General features: G+C 41.6%; 1 pseudogene; it reads right to left on the bottom strand.

Moving 5' to 3' along the window:
* Positions 1–9,804: 9,804 nt before the first annotated feature.
* Positions 9,805–10,440, bottom strand: LOC107969410 (large ribosomal subunit protein uL22-like; annotated as a pseudogene).
* Positions 10,441–15,072: the final 4,632 nt, after the last annotated feature.

The following is a 15,072-nucleotide window of genomic DNA, read 5'->3' as shown; positions in this document are numbered from 1 at the left end:
TAATCTGAAAATTAAGTCAAACGCGAAGGGTAAGTATCATTGTCTTCTAAATCTGCCTTCTTGGGCTTCTTGCTCATTCTGGGATTTTGCTCCTGTAATTGCTGGATACTAAGAGGAAAGTGCAAGAACCTCCGGTCGGACCTTAAGTGGAGCTCCATCTAGTGGGATCATTCTTAACTACAAGCAGGATGCTGCCAAGGGAGTCCCTTTTGCGTAAGTGGCCTGGCATCTGCCTCTTATTTTAGGCGCTGAGTCAACAGGATGATGGAGCATTTCCTAAATCCGAATAAGCCGAGGTAACACACCACGGATTTAAACAGGACGCACGTGAATTGAGCTAGGATATTTCAAAGCCCAATAACTTGAGTTTCGTTTACTCTTGACTGGAGAGAAGAGAGTGGACACGGAGGTGGAGTTCCTGGCAGCTGGGAAAACAGCAGGGAAGGAGGGGAGAGAGGAAGGCACGTGTCCTGGAAGTTTCTGTAAAAAGAAAAAAAAAAAAAACCGGCATTGGCAGATTACATGAATGTCCTCTCCCTGAAGACAGAAGCAGGCTTCAGAAACTGGCTCTCAGCCCTGGAGAGAGGAAAATCCTGGTTTTTCCCACCCAGGTGGGACCAGCATTGCAGAGATCCTAAATGTTTTCATTTTTTCCTCTTCACCTGTTACTCAGTGTGGCCCGAACACAGATGGTGTCAATCCCCTCACCCCTCTTGTGTAGAGGCAGCCTGCTATACTTTTATATGGTGAGAATTCCAGGAAATTAAACACTGCTCAGATCAACATTCAGCCCCCCAAGCACGCTGTAACTTCTCTCTGCTGGAAGAGTGGATTCTTTTCCTAGAGTGCCACAGCACAGCACCACAAACTGGGTGGCTTGAAACAATAGAAATTTATTCTCTCATAGTTCTGGGGCACCAGAAGTCTGAAATTGAGGTGTCAGCAGGGCCATGTTCTTTGGGGAGAATTTCTTTTTTTCTTTTTTTTTTTTTTTTAATGTTTTAGAGATGGAATCTTGCTCTGTCGCCTAGGCTGGAGTGCAGTGGCATGATCTCAGCTCACTGCACTGTCCGCCTCCCGGGTTCAAGTGATTCTCCTGCCTCAGCCTCCCGAGTAGCTGGGATTACAGGCACGCGCCACCACGCCTGGCTAATTTTTGTATTTTTAGTACAGACAGGGTTTTACCATGTTGGCCAGGCTAGTCTTGAACTCCTGACCTCAGGTGATCCACCTGCCTCAGCCTACCGAAGTGCTGGGATCACGAAGGCATTAGCCACCGTGCCCGACCTAGAAATTTATTCTCTCATATTTCTGAGGGGCCAGAAGTCTGAAATCAAGGTGTCAGCAGGGCCATGTTCTTTGGGGAGAATCTGTTCCTGGACTTTCTCCTAGTTTCTGTGTTGTGGGCAGTCCTTGGCTTGTAGATGCCTCCGTCGTCACACGGTGTTCTCTGTCTTCATATCATCTTCCCTCTGTGCGTGTCTTGTCTTCACATGGCGCTCTTGTCTCTACTCTTATTATAGGACACCAGTCATATTGGGTTGGGGCCCAGCCTACTTCAGATGATCTCATCTTAATTTATGTCTTGATTCCACCTGCAAAGATCCTACTTCCAAAGAAGGTCACATTCATAGGTACTAGGACAGGTACTAGGGATTCAGACTTCAACATATCTTTTGGAGGGGTGCATTCAACCCACAAGAAATAGCAGGCAAGAAAAAAAATAAACTACAAGCTCACACCAGTTACAGGGTGTGGGAGAGGAGATCACAGTAGGGAATCCCCAGTCCTGCAGTTTTCCATTTCCCTGAGTTCCTGCCTCCCATTGACCCGAATCTCCATTATATGAAGCTACGTGGACAACACCAGACGAGACCATGATATCTTATACTGAATATTATCTGAATGGGATTAGAAATATGTTTTAAAGATGTGACTTTTCCTTAGAAAGGCAATAAAGGTCCATTATTTATTTGGAACACCTTCCACTTTATATTTGTCAAGAACTCACTGCCTTTTATTTGTAGTGGGCATACAGGAAATAACCATGACCTGCTTGCCACTATCTGTGCATTTCCATTGAAATGGAAGGTCAATCTGAAATATGTAGGAATTTTCCTCTGAGTTGCTTTATCCAGGACATCTCCTTGTTTACAACACATTATTTATTCAACAGGTAATAAAATAAATCCTATTGCACTAAAGCATGTACTAAACACTCTGATTCCATATGCTTTTCAATGCATGTTGCCCCTGTGCTGATAACACATGCATGTATGCATCAATTAAGTTCTACCTTAGAGAAAATACTTTGCGCCTTTTTTTCAAACAGATGTAATAATACCTATCATGTATTGCCTGCCCCCTATGTGCCAGACACTATGCTAGCTTCTATGCATTATTTTATTTCATCCTTAAAATAAACTTATGCTGTATTATTATTATTCCTATTACAGATAAAAAAGCTAAGACTTCAATAACGAAGCATCTTGTTCTAAATCACGTAGCTTTTTAGTGGTGGAGCCGGAATTTAAATCCAAGTTTACGATTCCAAAGCTCACATTAGACCACCTTCATAGAATGTTTTCCATTGGCGGATTTTCCCTGACCAATCTAGTTCTTTTTTCTCTTGCCAAGCTTTGACTCACAAGAAAAGCAGCCCAGATTTAGGTGCATAAACCAGCAATTAAGGGTCCAAACCCATTTCCATGGCCCCACATTTTGCTATTGACCACTAGGTGGAGATATGCCTATTTTCTCTCCAAGTGATCTTGAACTCTTAACCGAATATGTTAGTGAACTCATCTCCCCTCTTTGGGCCCCCCAAAGTCCAAATGGATATAGAAGCAGAGTCAGATTACTAATGGGTCAAAACACACAGAACTGGGTATATGGACTAATCTGTTTATTTTAGTGTTTCTCTAGGCTTTATCAAAATTTTTAAAAAATCCAGTGATTCTAGATGATGGTTGAATGAACACTTATATACAATAGCACTATAGGCTTGGAAACTACATGAAGGTGGTTTTTGAACCATAAAGAGCTACACCAATGTAATGATCACCATAATAAAAATTCTATGCCTAATAAAGGTGAAGATGTGATGGGCATCTTTCAAATGGACGTAGTGGCTATTATAAGATTATCTAATCTGTACAGACTATGTTCCTGGAGTAAATGGTAGACGGCATATACTCTTTGTGTGTCTGCGTGTGTGTGTGTGTGTGCATGCGTGTGTGTGTGTAATTGACTTTATTGGACCTTCAGTCCTTCATTAACTTATCTAACAAGTATTTATTAAGGGCCTCCAAGGTCAGGCCATATGGTAGGTATGGTACGTACACTGGTGAACCATATGCCACAGGCCCCAGTTCATATCATGGCTTGTGCAATAATGGGTGCATTGCAAACAAAAGATAACTTTCCTGGGTAGATATATTTGTGTGTGTGTGTGTGTGTGTGTAGAGTCAATCCTCATCATTTGCAGATTTTGAATTTGTGAACTTGCCTGCTCACTAAAATCTATTTGTAACCCCAAAATTAATACTTGTGGCACTTTTATGGTCATCTGCAACACACAGAAGTGGCCAAGAAAATTGAGTCACCCAAAATGCACGTTCCCAGCGGAGGTCACACAAGGTGAGACACTCTGCCTTCTTGTCTCAGCTCTTGTACTATAAACAGGTGTCTTTCTCCTGGCCTATGAAATACCACATTTTTCACATTTTTGTACTTTTTGTTGGTGATTTTTCTGTTTAAAATGGCCTGCACACATACTGCTGAAGTGCTGTTTAGAGTTTCTAAGTGTAAGAAGGCTGTGATATGCCTGATGGAGAAAATACATGTGTTAGCAAAGCTTCATTCAGGCAAGAGTTATGGTGCTGTTGGCTATGAGTTCAATGTTAATCAACAATATATATTAAATAAGCATTCTTTAAACAGAGAACACATAAAACAAAGTTATGTATTGACCAGTTGATGAAAGAAATGTGACCGAAAGCTCACAGGAACTTAAGCCTCTATTTCCCCTAAGAGCAGTGGTTCAGTATTGGCCAATTAAGTCTTCAGGGTGACTTTGTAGACCATAGCCACTGGGAATAGCAAGAATTGACTCGTGTGTGTGTGCGTGTGTTGGAGTGTTAATAGGATTCCAAATGATCCTGGTGAGAGCTGGCATTGGTAAATATCAGCATGGCTGCTCAGTGAGCTCTCAGATAAGTCATATGCAGGCAAGATGGGAGGAGGGACCTAGTGATTAAAGTAACTACAGTAGGTGAAGAAAGAAGGTATGGGAGCTGGAGGGGATTTCTGATTTGTAGGCCAAGTACTCTACTATTTACATTTTTCATCTAAGCCAGAAAGACATAGATAAGAAGAAGGAGAGGGGAGATAGGAAAACTCATGAATGACCCTACAAACAAACATGGAGCTACCCAGATTGGGAGAACTGACTTTCCGATTCTACGGGATGATTGAGAAAGAGCCAATCTAGAGTTAATCTGTCACAGTAGGTTTCAGGAATGACTCTTACAGATGTTAAAGCTTTCTTATCATTTTCCATTATCTTTAATCCCCTGTTTGTTTGTTTTCTTGCCCTGTCCAGCACAAAATTGCCTTGATGACTTCCAAAGTATTTCCAGCCTTATTAAGGGTTGGAGTAGAGCAAGAGAGATGGACAGCTGGGTCCCTTCCTGCAGTGCCCATGTGGGAGAGGAAAGTCTGGGGGAAAGCGGGTGGTGGTGGCTCAGAAGGAGAGCAGCTAGCCAATCCTTGGAAACCCTGAAGAAAGAATCCTTCACCACCCAGAAATTATTCCAAGATAATTCCCACAGGTAAATGGTCCTGTAGCCAGCCATCCAAAGACATTCTCAAAAGAAGGGCCTGGACCTTTAAGAACCACAGGAGGAAGTTCTAAACACTGTAGAGATCAGGGCTTGAGACAAATGCTGGGGCCAACCCAGAAGGCTTTATTGATCTATCAGAGCCAGGGAACAAGGAAGACAACTCGTAGACCTGAGGGAGACTGTAGTGTAAATATCTGCCAAGAAGAATGCAGAACTACTCAGAACTGCTCAATAACGCTTTTGTTTCTGTATCACAGAAAATGATCTTTCTACCAGGAAGCGTATAATAAAAATAAACTTAGAGAGCTATGAAACCCAGAGAGGGAGGAGCCTACAGCTTTAACATCCTGAGTGCGTGAGATAGAGCAGACAGAACTTCGAGCTCAGATGAGTCATATTGCAGGGGGCTGGGAGCTGTTGCGGGGTGATGGCTGAACAATTAGGGCAATGAGAGAGAAATGACAAACACCCAAAGGGTCTGATGTAAAGATTTTTTTTTTTTTTAAAAGAGGGAAATGTGGAGTCTAAGAATTATGAACAAGTTAGTGTTACTTCCTGGTTAAAGATTAGTACCTATCATTCAGCAGTCAGTTTTTCAGCCTTAGTCATGAGTAGCATTTAGAATAGGTGATGCCAAACTAACCACATTTTTTCTTTTTCTGGATTACTACTAGATTAGCAGATCGGGGGAATTCATGGAGTTCATGTGTGTGGATGTTGGCAAAGGCTCTGTCATGGTGCCATATAAATGAGATGGAGAAATGTGAATTGGATAATATCACACCACAACCATGGGCTGGATGGTCAACTGACCAAGAACATGGGCCAGCCAACAGCAGAGGCCCCTCCCAATTCCAAAGTGCAGGAAAATTGATTGGTTGCCACTTTTGAGCAAGAAGCTGATGACTCACTAAATTTCTACTATTGTGCTTGTTAGAGGAATACAATGATGCATTCCTTCCGTGAGTTAGCCTGTTCAACCCAGCAGTTCCACTAAACATCCACTCAAATGCTTCTACATGAATGTTCACAGCAGCATTATTCCTAACAGTCAAAAAGTAGAAACACCCCAATTGTTCACCAACAGATGAATGGATAACAAAAATGTGGCATAGCCATGCTTCACATGTGTGCATTTCACTGTATATTAGTGTCACCTAATAACAGAATAGGGTATTAGTCTGTTTTCACATTTCTGTAAAGAACTACCTAAGACTGGGTAATTTATGAAGAAAAGAGGTTTAATTGACTCACAGTTCCACAGGCTTAATAGGAAGCAAGACCAGGAAGCCTTACGAAATTTACATTCATGATGGAAGGCAAAGGGGAAGTAAGCGCATCTTACTGTGGTGGAGCAGGAGAGAGAGAGAGTAAAGGTGGAAGTGTCGCACACTTTTATTTATTTATTTATTATTTATATATATTTTAATTATACTTTAAGTTCTAGGGTACATATGCACAACATGCAGGTTTGTTACATAGGTATACATGCGCCATGTTGGTTTTCTGCACCCATTAACTCATCATTTACGTTAGGTATTTCTCTTAATGCTATCCCTCCCCCCTCCCCCAACCCCATGACAGGCCCGGGTGTATGATGTTCCCCGCCCTATATCCAAGTGTTCTCATTGTTCAATTCCTACCTATGAGTGAGAACATGCGGTGTTTGGTTTTCTGTCCTTGTGATAGTTTGTTTAGAATGATGGTTTCCAGCTGCATCCATGTCCCTGCAAAGGACATGAACTCATCCTTTTTTATGACTGCATAGTATTCCATGGTGTATATGTGCCACATTTTCTTAATCCAGTCTATCATTGATGGACATTTGGGTTGTTTCCAAGTCTTTGCTATTGTGAATAGTGCCGCAATATGTCACACACTTTTAAACCATCAGATCTTGTGACAACTCACTCACTGTCATGAGAACAACATGGGGGAAATCTGCCCCCATGATCCAGTCACCTCCCACCAGGCCCATCCTCCAATTCAACATGAGATTTGTGTGGGGACAAAAATCCAAACCATATCAAACAGTAAGCAACAGAAAACATAGTATATCCACAATGGACTATGATTTGGAAAGAAAAAGGAATTAAATACTGATACATAGTACAGCATTGACAAACCTCAAAAACATTATGAAAGAGGACAGTCACAAAGACTGCATACTGTATGATTTCATTTTCATTTCATTGTATGAAATATCCCAGATAGGTAAATCTAGGGAGAATGCAAAGATTACTGGTCGCTCAGGGCTGGGGGTGGGGGGTGCAGGTTGGAAGAAATAGTGAGTGACTGTGAGTGGATGCACAGTTTCTTTTTGGGGGTGATGAATTGTTCTAAAAATTGAATGTGGTGATGGTTGCACAACTCTGAATGTACACACAAAAAACCCATTGAATTGTGCACTTTAAAGAGATGAATTATATGGTATGTGAATTTTATTATTTGTATTTCTTTACACATACCAGTCATCTTCTGTTTGGGCGTTAGTTCTCAATTAGGATATAAAAGGATTCAGCAGTGATGGAGTTTCTCACAAAGGGGTGATGGGCCAAGGAGGTCATGGTCAGAAGGGCAGAGTGCACCCTTCACTGGCCCCTCTTAGGTGATGCTTGCAGAGTTGCTCACAGTTGAGCTCTTTGTAAGAAAGAACATAGAGGAAAAGCTGTAAGCTGCCAGCTATAGAAACCCCTGCAATGCTCCCTTCCTTCCTGTGAGGCACTTGTTCTAATGCGGGTAGTAACTTCTTTGAAATGCTCCAATCATGCCTTTCAGGGTGAAACCCCACATCAATAGCCAGCTTGGCAGCTCCCCAAGTTAGGCATCCATGACTTTCCTCTCTTTCACTGGTGCAACTGACACCATCTTGGAGTCCTGGTTGTCCACCATTGGTCATGTGAATTACTGTTGGTAACAGCTCAATAGTGCTGTCATTTATAAAGAAGAGTGAACTTTTCTGGTAGAGATACATGTCAACAATGACAACACACCCTGGTTGGTCCTATGTCATAGGCTGTTTTAATTTACATGTTTACTTTTCAGCTCCTCTACCGAGGAACCACAAAGTAGTAATCTTTGCATCCCCAGGGCCCATGAAAGTTCATCCCTAAATGTTGAACGCTCCATAGATTGGTAGTCTGCTAGCTGGCAACTTGGGAAAATTAATTGCAAGAGAATTGAATCCTCAGTGAGTGCTTCTTTGTAAACATGGGATATTGAAATTTCTGTAAAGCAAGCCCTCACATAAAAAACTCACTTTACAGTGCGAAAATGCCAAAGTTGATTTAAAAATAAAATAGAAGTTAGGACAAATATATGCTTTTGCAAGCATTTATTCAGTGTTTAAATTCAAACAGCTCATATAAATGATATGTTATAAACATTTCTTGGGGGGTACTTGGTCATGGGTAGGGTGAAATGAAGTTTTTTAAAATAAAAGTTCCATAAAGTTTTGACTGAAGGTATCATGTTTTTCCCCAGTTAATCTTTCAGGGTTAAGCATTGCTTTTCTTTATTGTGCCAAGAACCTCCAACTTCTAAGTTAGGTTTAATCTTCTCAAAAAGTATGCTCTGAGTATTTGATGGGTACGAATGTCTCCAAAGGTATTCAATGGAATATGCTGGTAAAAAGAGCTCTTTGAGGCTTCTCGTTCTATGAATTTCAACGATTCCATTTTCATAAACTCCCCATGCTTGAGCTGCTCTGAATGAAAACTTGACAACTCAAGCCTATCTGCAAGAAAAACTTCTTTATTCAACACATAATGTAGCCAGGGAAGATTTTTCTTTTTTGACAATTCCAGTGGTGTTACTGTCCAAAAGGAGTCTTGTTCTCTTAGAATGAAGTTCTCAAAATATAGATTACAGAAAAAAAAAAAAAAAAAGGAAATTGAAACCTCACTGAGATACTACTTCTCATTTCTCAGAGGGCCAAAAAAATCATAAAGAAGGACACCATACTCATTTCTGCTGGCAATACTAAGTGGTATAATCTTTATAGAAGAGAGTTTGACAATAGCTAGCAACATTATATGCATTTGCCTTTTGACTCATCAATCCCACTTCTAGGAATCTATTCCAAAGATGCTCTCAAAATAAGAAATTCATATACACAAGGCTTTTCATGATGACACTGCTAGTAAGTGCAAAAAACTGGGAATAGCCCAAATGTCCATCAACAGAGTAATGGTTGAATAAAGTACCTTCACATGTTGGAGTACTATGTAGCTGAAAAAAAGAACAAAGTTTTCTATGTATTGGTGTCAAGTGAGAATAATTTTTAAGTGCAATCCAGATGCAGAAAATGTGTATAATGGGTTACCTCTTCTCTGTGAAGGAAAAAACAACAAATATTTACTATATTTATTTGCTTACATAAAAAAACAATTGAAGGACAAATCAAAACTAAAAAATATTACTGTGGGAGAGGGAGGCAACAGAGGAGGGTACAGGTATGACAGCTAGACTTTCTGTTTATTTGATGGTATCTAGGAATTATTATTAATATTTTTAGATGTGATGATACTATAGTATGTTTTAAAATGGCCTTATCTTTAGTGATATAAACTAAAGGCTTTTTAAAAGATAAAATTATGTGATATCTGGGACTTTTTAAAACTTTTAATTGCATTTATTTATTTATTGTCTTGAGACAGAGTCTCACTCTGTCACTCCGGCTGGAGTGCAGTGGCGCGATCTCGGCTCGTTGCAACCTCTGTCTCCCAGGTTCAAGCGATTCTCCTGCCTCAGCCTCCTGAGTAGCTGGGACTACAGGCACGCACCACCACGCCCAGCTAATTTTTTTATTTTTAATAGAGAAGGGGTTTCACCATGTTGGCCAGGCTGGTCTCAAACTCCTGACCTCAAGTGATCCACCCACCTCAGCCTCCCAAAGTGCTGGGATTACGGGCGTGAACCACTGTGCCTGGCCTTAACTGCATTTATTTTAATGCTGAATTTACTCCTGTGCCATAAGTTTTTGTTTCTTCAGTTTCTTCTGGGACATCTTTTTCTTCTGGGCAACCTCTTCTTTTGGTTTAGGAATAATTTGTTCCTTTTCAGTAAGGATCATCTCGATGTGGCAGGGAATGCTCACGTATGGCTTAATCTAACCATGAGCTCTGTAGGTCTGGCAGCACATCTTAGATGCTTTGTCCACTTGGATATGCTCAATGACCAGAGAATCTACATCTAAACCCTTAAGTTCAGCATTGCTCTCTGCATTTTTAAACATGTGCAGCAAAAATTCAGCACTCTTCTTGGGTCACCACCTTGTGTCCAGCCCCACTGCTTGGCCTGGGCACACCTACCAACTCCACCACCGTAACATTGGAATGGTACACACTGTTTCTGTAAAGTGACATCTTTCAGATACTTCATGGCTTTTTGTATATGCATAGCCTTGATGGCCTGGGCAGTTTCACGAGTGTTCTTAAAGTGAACAGGAAAATTTGAACCTCTTGATTTGTATGATTGTGTGGGCTTCTACAGGTCAAGTGAATAGCAAACCATTTTCACAGATTACCTCAGGTTGTACCACTTAGTATTGCCAGCAGAAACACTTAGGGGAAGAGCTGAGACTTTCTTTAAAATAATTCGCTGGGGATGGAAGGGAAAGTAGGTTGAAGCACAGAAGAAACAAGAATGGCCAGGTGTTGATAATTGTTGAACTTGGTTGATAGCTACATAGGTGTTCACTTTATTTTTACTTCTTTTTCATGTTTGAAGATTCCCTAAGTAAATTAATATGTGTCATGAACTCTAGCTTTCCTCTTTCTTGACTTCTGATAATTTACCTAGAATATTATTTAATGCTTCTGAATCTATGCTTGTCCCATGAGCTGTAATATTAAATGAGCTAAAGATCATGCCATCTTTCTTTGCTAGTTCTGCTAAACTGCTTTCCATGCATTGAAAGGAAATATTTTCATTACAACAATGACCAACCATAAGGCAAAATAATTTGTTGATTGCGATTGGCTTCCGTCAGCTATTTTCTTTGTGACTGAAAATTACGTTTGCAGCTTAATAGAACCACTGGAACTGGGAGGCTCCTTCATGTCCATCCATGCCTGACTTCTGTTGCCAGGTGGAAGACAAGCCCTTTTGCTGTCTGAGGAGCTTGTCAGCATAACTCCTAGAGATGTCAGGGTGAATCTTGCTCCAGTCCCTCAGCCTGGAGTTCAGAAACGTTCTTTGGACAACACTGTGCTAGCCTGGAGTCTAGGATGCTGAGGCAGCATTTCATTCATGTCTGGGTGTACTGGTAGTGTACCCCATATCCCTGCAGGTCCTATATACAGTGTCCTGTATAACTCTAAGATGGAAAACGTGAACCTGGTGTAGGTAAGATGATCTCTGACATATACAGAGATTAGGCTACATACAAGCCCGCCTCAGCAATAGATGGTTAGGTTTCCAGGAAGGGTAATGGTACCCTTATTTTCTCAGACTTTATACCCAATGTGTACATCTCTCTCCCGTGAGGATTTTATGACCCAGATGCTAAAAGAATGCATTGGGGATGGAAGGGGAAAAGGGGTTGAGGTATAGAAAAAAGAAGATAATTTAAAATTAAAGTTGTAAAGGTATTTGGTCAGTGGCACCAGCCACATTTCAAGCACTCAGCAGCCATGTGGCCAGTGGTTACCGTCTGGTCAACATGGAAAATTCTGTAGGGCAGCTCTGATCTGGAAGCTTGCACTGAGAATCTTGATGGTTTTTCATTTGAACTCCAGCCGAATTGACTTCCTTCTTTAACCTTTAGAAATTAAATCCTGTTGATGTCATACAAGGCATCTCTGTATCTGGTCTTGTCAGGAGTTTGAGCCTATTGTTAACATTGGCCAACACAGTGTGGAATATAGCGCTTCATTTCTTAAATGGTTGCTCTCCTGACTTATTGTGGAGATTTTATATTTTATGCATTATATTTCCTTTTCTCAGTCATAGTGATGAATGAAAAATTGTCAAAGTATGAAGAAAAGTGTACAAAAACTAGAGAGCTGTAAATGAGGTTCATTTGCTTGCAGTGTGGGTGCTGACCGAGCTGACTTCTGCTGGCTGGTCATTAGGCAGACATGGATTTGAGTTTCGTTATTAATGAGGGTACCATTTATGATAAGAGTGTTGTAGGATAACAAGTTGTCATTATATACCACAGTTGACTTGACACACCATAATTGCCACAGCCAAAGTAATTGACTTCAATGTCTTCATAGCTTGATATTCAAATACTTTGGTAGTTAATGAAGTCTTGCCCATTTAAGGGTTTAGTCTAGAGTCAAAAATCCTAATTCCTAGTAGAAGGTGATCATGGTGGCCTTGATCAAGGTGATCAAGGCTATCTGAGCTGGTGGTTCCTTAACAAAGCATCTCAGACTATAGATAGTATCTTCTTCATGTGGTTTCCAGAGGGGGTAACATTGCTCTCCTAAGGCATTACTTTTTAACTATTTGATTAAATCCCCCTTAAAAATACATTTTGGTTACACAAATAGAGGCATAGTTACTACCCAGGCAACTCCCTAAGGAGCCCCACTGAGGATATTTCTGGGAATTTTTTCCTTCAAGAAAGAATTGTTTCAAAAGTTTTGCTCAGGGACCTAGAATTTCCCTGAAAGATCATAGGATATTCCTGGCATAGGTTTGACATTACAGCACATGCTAGCCCAGCTAATAGTTATTACACATCATCTTACACAGGAAGGTGCTAGCATGTTTTATGAATTTGAATGAATATTTGGAAATCTGACTGGTGTGGTAATGAAAAGATTTTGGCAGAAGCAATTGTGGAGCCTTTGACAATTACAGTTGAGAAATTATCCTGAGACAGCTGGAACATCAATTATGAAATAACCTTCCAGCTTGACATTTTAGATATTTCATATTTTCCAGCGTTCTAAAAGAGAAGACAGATGGCTCTAGCAGTTAAGCTTATTTCTCAGTATATTGAAATCCAAAATCAGGGCAAAAATGTGGTATGAACTAGACACAGGAGAGGGGCTACAGATGGGGTTGCTGGTCCAGCTCTGCAGTAAAGGCAGTCTTCATTGCCAAAGTCTCTTGTCTTTTACAAGGTATGAGATAATAGGAAGGTAAAGACGTTGGATGCATTTCATGCATGCATTTACTCATTCAATTATTATACATTCAGTTGATTATGGTTTGTGGGAGGATAGGATTTTCCATCCTTCTTACAGCCTTCTTGTCTTTTCCTCGTATCCCAGTGAGGAGAGGGTCTTAGAAAGACAGCCAAGCTAGGAAGATCACCTAAATGATAATACATATTAATGGTTAATATTAGCAAGAAGGACTTGTCTTGTTCACATCCTGCCCAAAGGAGCCTGAAAATCTTATGACTTGTGCTAAGCAGCGGAACAGGGAGGAACCTTGCTTTGGCTTCCTGGATAGTGCAGGAGGAATGCTCCCCATGACTCTGTGGGCTGCCACCAGGATGGAGCCAGGATCCTGAGGAAGGGCTGAGGATGGGAGGAAAAAAGAGAGAGGGCAGAGAAAGCAGAGACCCTCACAGGGAGGAGGGCTCTGTATGTAAGTAAGGACATGTCTGGCCCCATCTTCTGGAAGCCATGTGTGTTTCTGATTGCCTAGGAATAAGACTGTTTTCTTTCTGGCAATGGACTAGCCAGCCAATCGTCAGACCCTAGAAGAGGGAGGTGGAGGCTGGTCAAGGACTTATTCATCCGCAGGCCCCAGAGGCCCTTTGTGGGGAGCCTTAGAAACTTCACAATGGGGTCATCTCCAGAAGCTGCTTCTAAGGACTGGGAAGGGAAGGCTCATGAGTGAGCAAATGTACAAGGACAGCTGGAACTTAAGGGAAACGAATGAGAGAAAGAAGCAAGCATTTACTTAGGGCTGTGTCAGGCACCTGCAGATAGCACTAGACTCGCTTGAGAAGTTTCCATGAACAGATATTTATAGCTGGGTTTTAAAATATCATAGTAAATTTGTTTGCTATGGTGGGCAGAATAATGACCCCCCAAAACTGTCCATGTCCTGATCCCTGGCACCTGTGAATATATCAGCTCGCTTGGAAAAAAGAACTTTGCAGATGTGATTAAGAATCTAGAGATGGGAGGCCAGGCGTGGTGGCTCACGCCTCTAATCCCAGCACTTTAGGAGGCCAAGGTGGGTGGATCACCTGAGGTCAGGAGTTCGAGACCAGCCTGGCCAACATGGTGAAACCCCATCTCTACTAAAAATCAATAAAGTTAGCCAGGCTTGGTGGCAGGAGCCTGTAATCCCAGCTACTCGGGAGGCTGAGGCAGGAGAATTGCTTGAACCCAGGAGGTGGAGGTTGCAGTGAGCCAAGATTGCGCCATTGCACTCCAGCCTGGGCGACAAGAGTGAGACTCCATCTAAAAAAAATAATAATAATCTAGAGATGGGAGACTATCCTGGATTATCCAAGCCCTGCAAGTAAGCGAGAAGCAGGAGAGGCAGACTCAGAGCATGAGGTAATAGAAGCAGATGTTGGAGTGATGAGATTGCTGGTTTCAAAAACAGAGGAAGAGGCCTGGAGCCAAGGAACCCAGGCAGCCTCTAGAAGCAGCAAATGGGAAAGACAGATTCTCCCTGAGCCTCCAGAAGGAGTGTGGCCCTCCTGACTTCTTGATCTTTGCCCAGTGTATTAGTCCATTCTGACACTGCTAATAAAGACATACCTGAGACTGGGTAATTTATAAAGGAAAGAGGTTTAATTGACTCACACTTCCACATGGCTGGGGAGGCCTCACAATCATGTCAGAAGGCAAAGGAGGAACAAAGGCACGTCTTACATGGTGGCAGGCAAGAGAGCTTGTGCAGGGGAATTCCCATTTATAAAACCATCAGCTCTTGTGAGACTTATTCACTATCACAAGAATAGCCTGGGAAAGACCTGCCCCCATGATTCAATTACCTCCCACTTATTCCCTCCCATGACACGTGGGAATTATGGGAGCTACAATTCAAGATGAGATTTGGGTGGGGACACAGCCAAACCATATCACCCTGTGAGTTTCAGACTTTTGACCTCCAGAACTACAAGATCATAAATTTGTGTTGTTTTAAGCCATGAAGTTTGTGGTCATTTGTTACGGCAGCAGTAGGAAACTGATAGACAGCAGTCCATCTATATCCGTGGGTTCTGGGTTCTGCATCTGTGGATTCAACCAACCAGGAATCAAAAATACTTGGAAGAAACCGAATGGATGGTTGTGTCTGT

Source organism: Pan troglodytes, chromosome 17 (assembly GCF_028858775.2).
Source record: "Pan troglodytes isolate AG18354 chromosome 17, NHGRI_mPanTro3-v2.0_pri, whole genome shotgun sequence".
Classification (NCBI taxonomy): domain Eukaryota; kingdom Metazoa; phylum Chordata; class Mammalia; order Primates; family Hominidae; genus Pan; species Pan troglodytes.
Note: the sequence above shows the minus strand (reverse complement) of the source record. Positions and strands in the feature narration are given on the sequence as shown.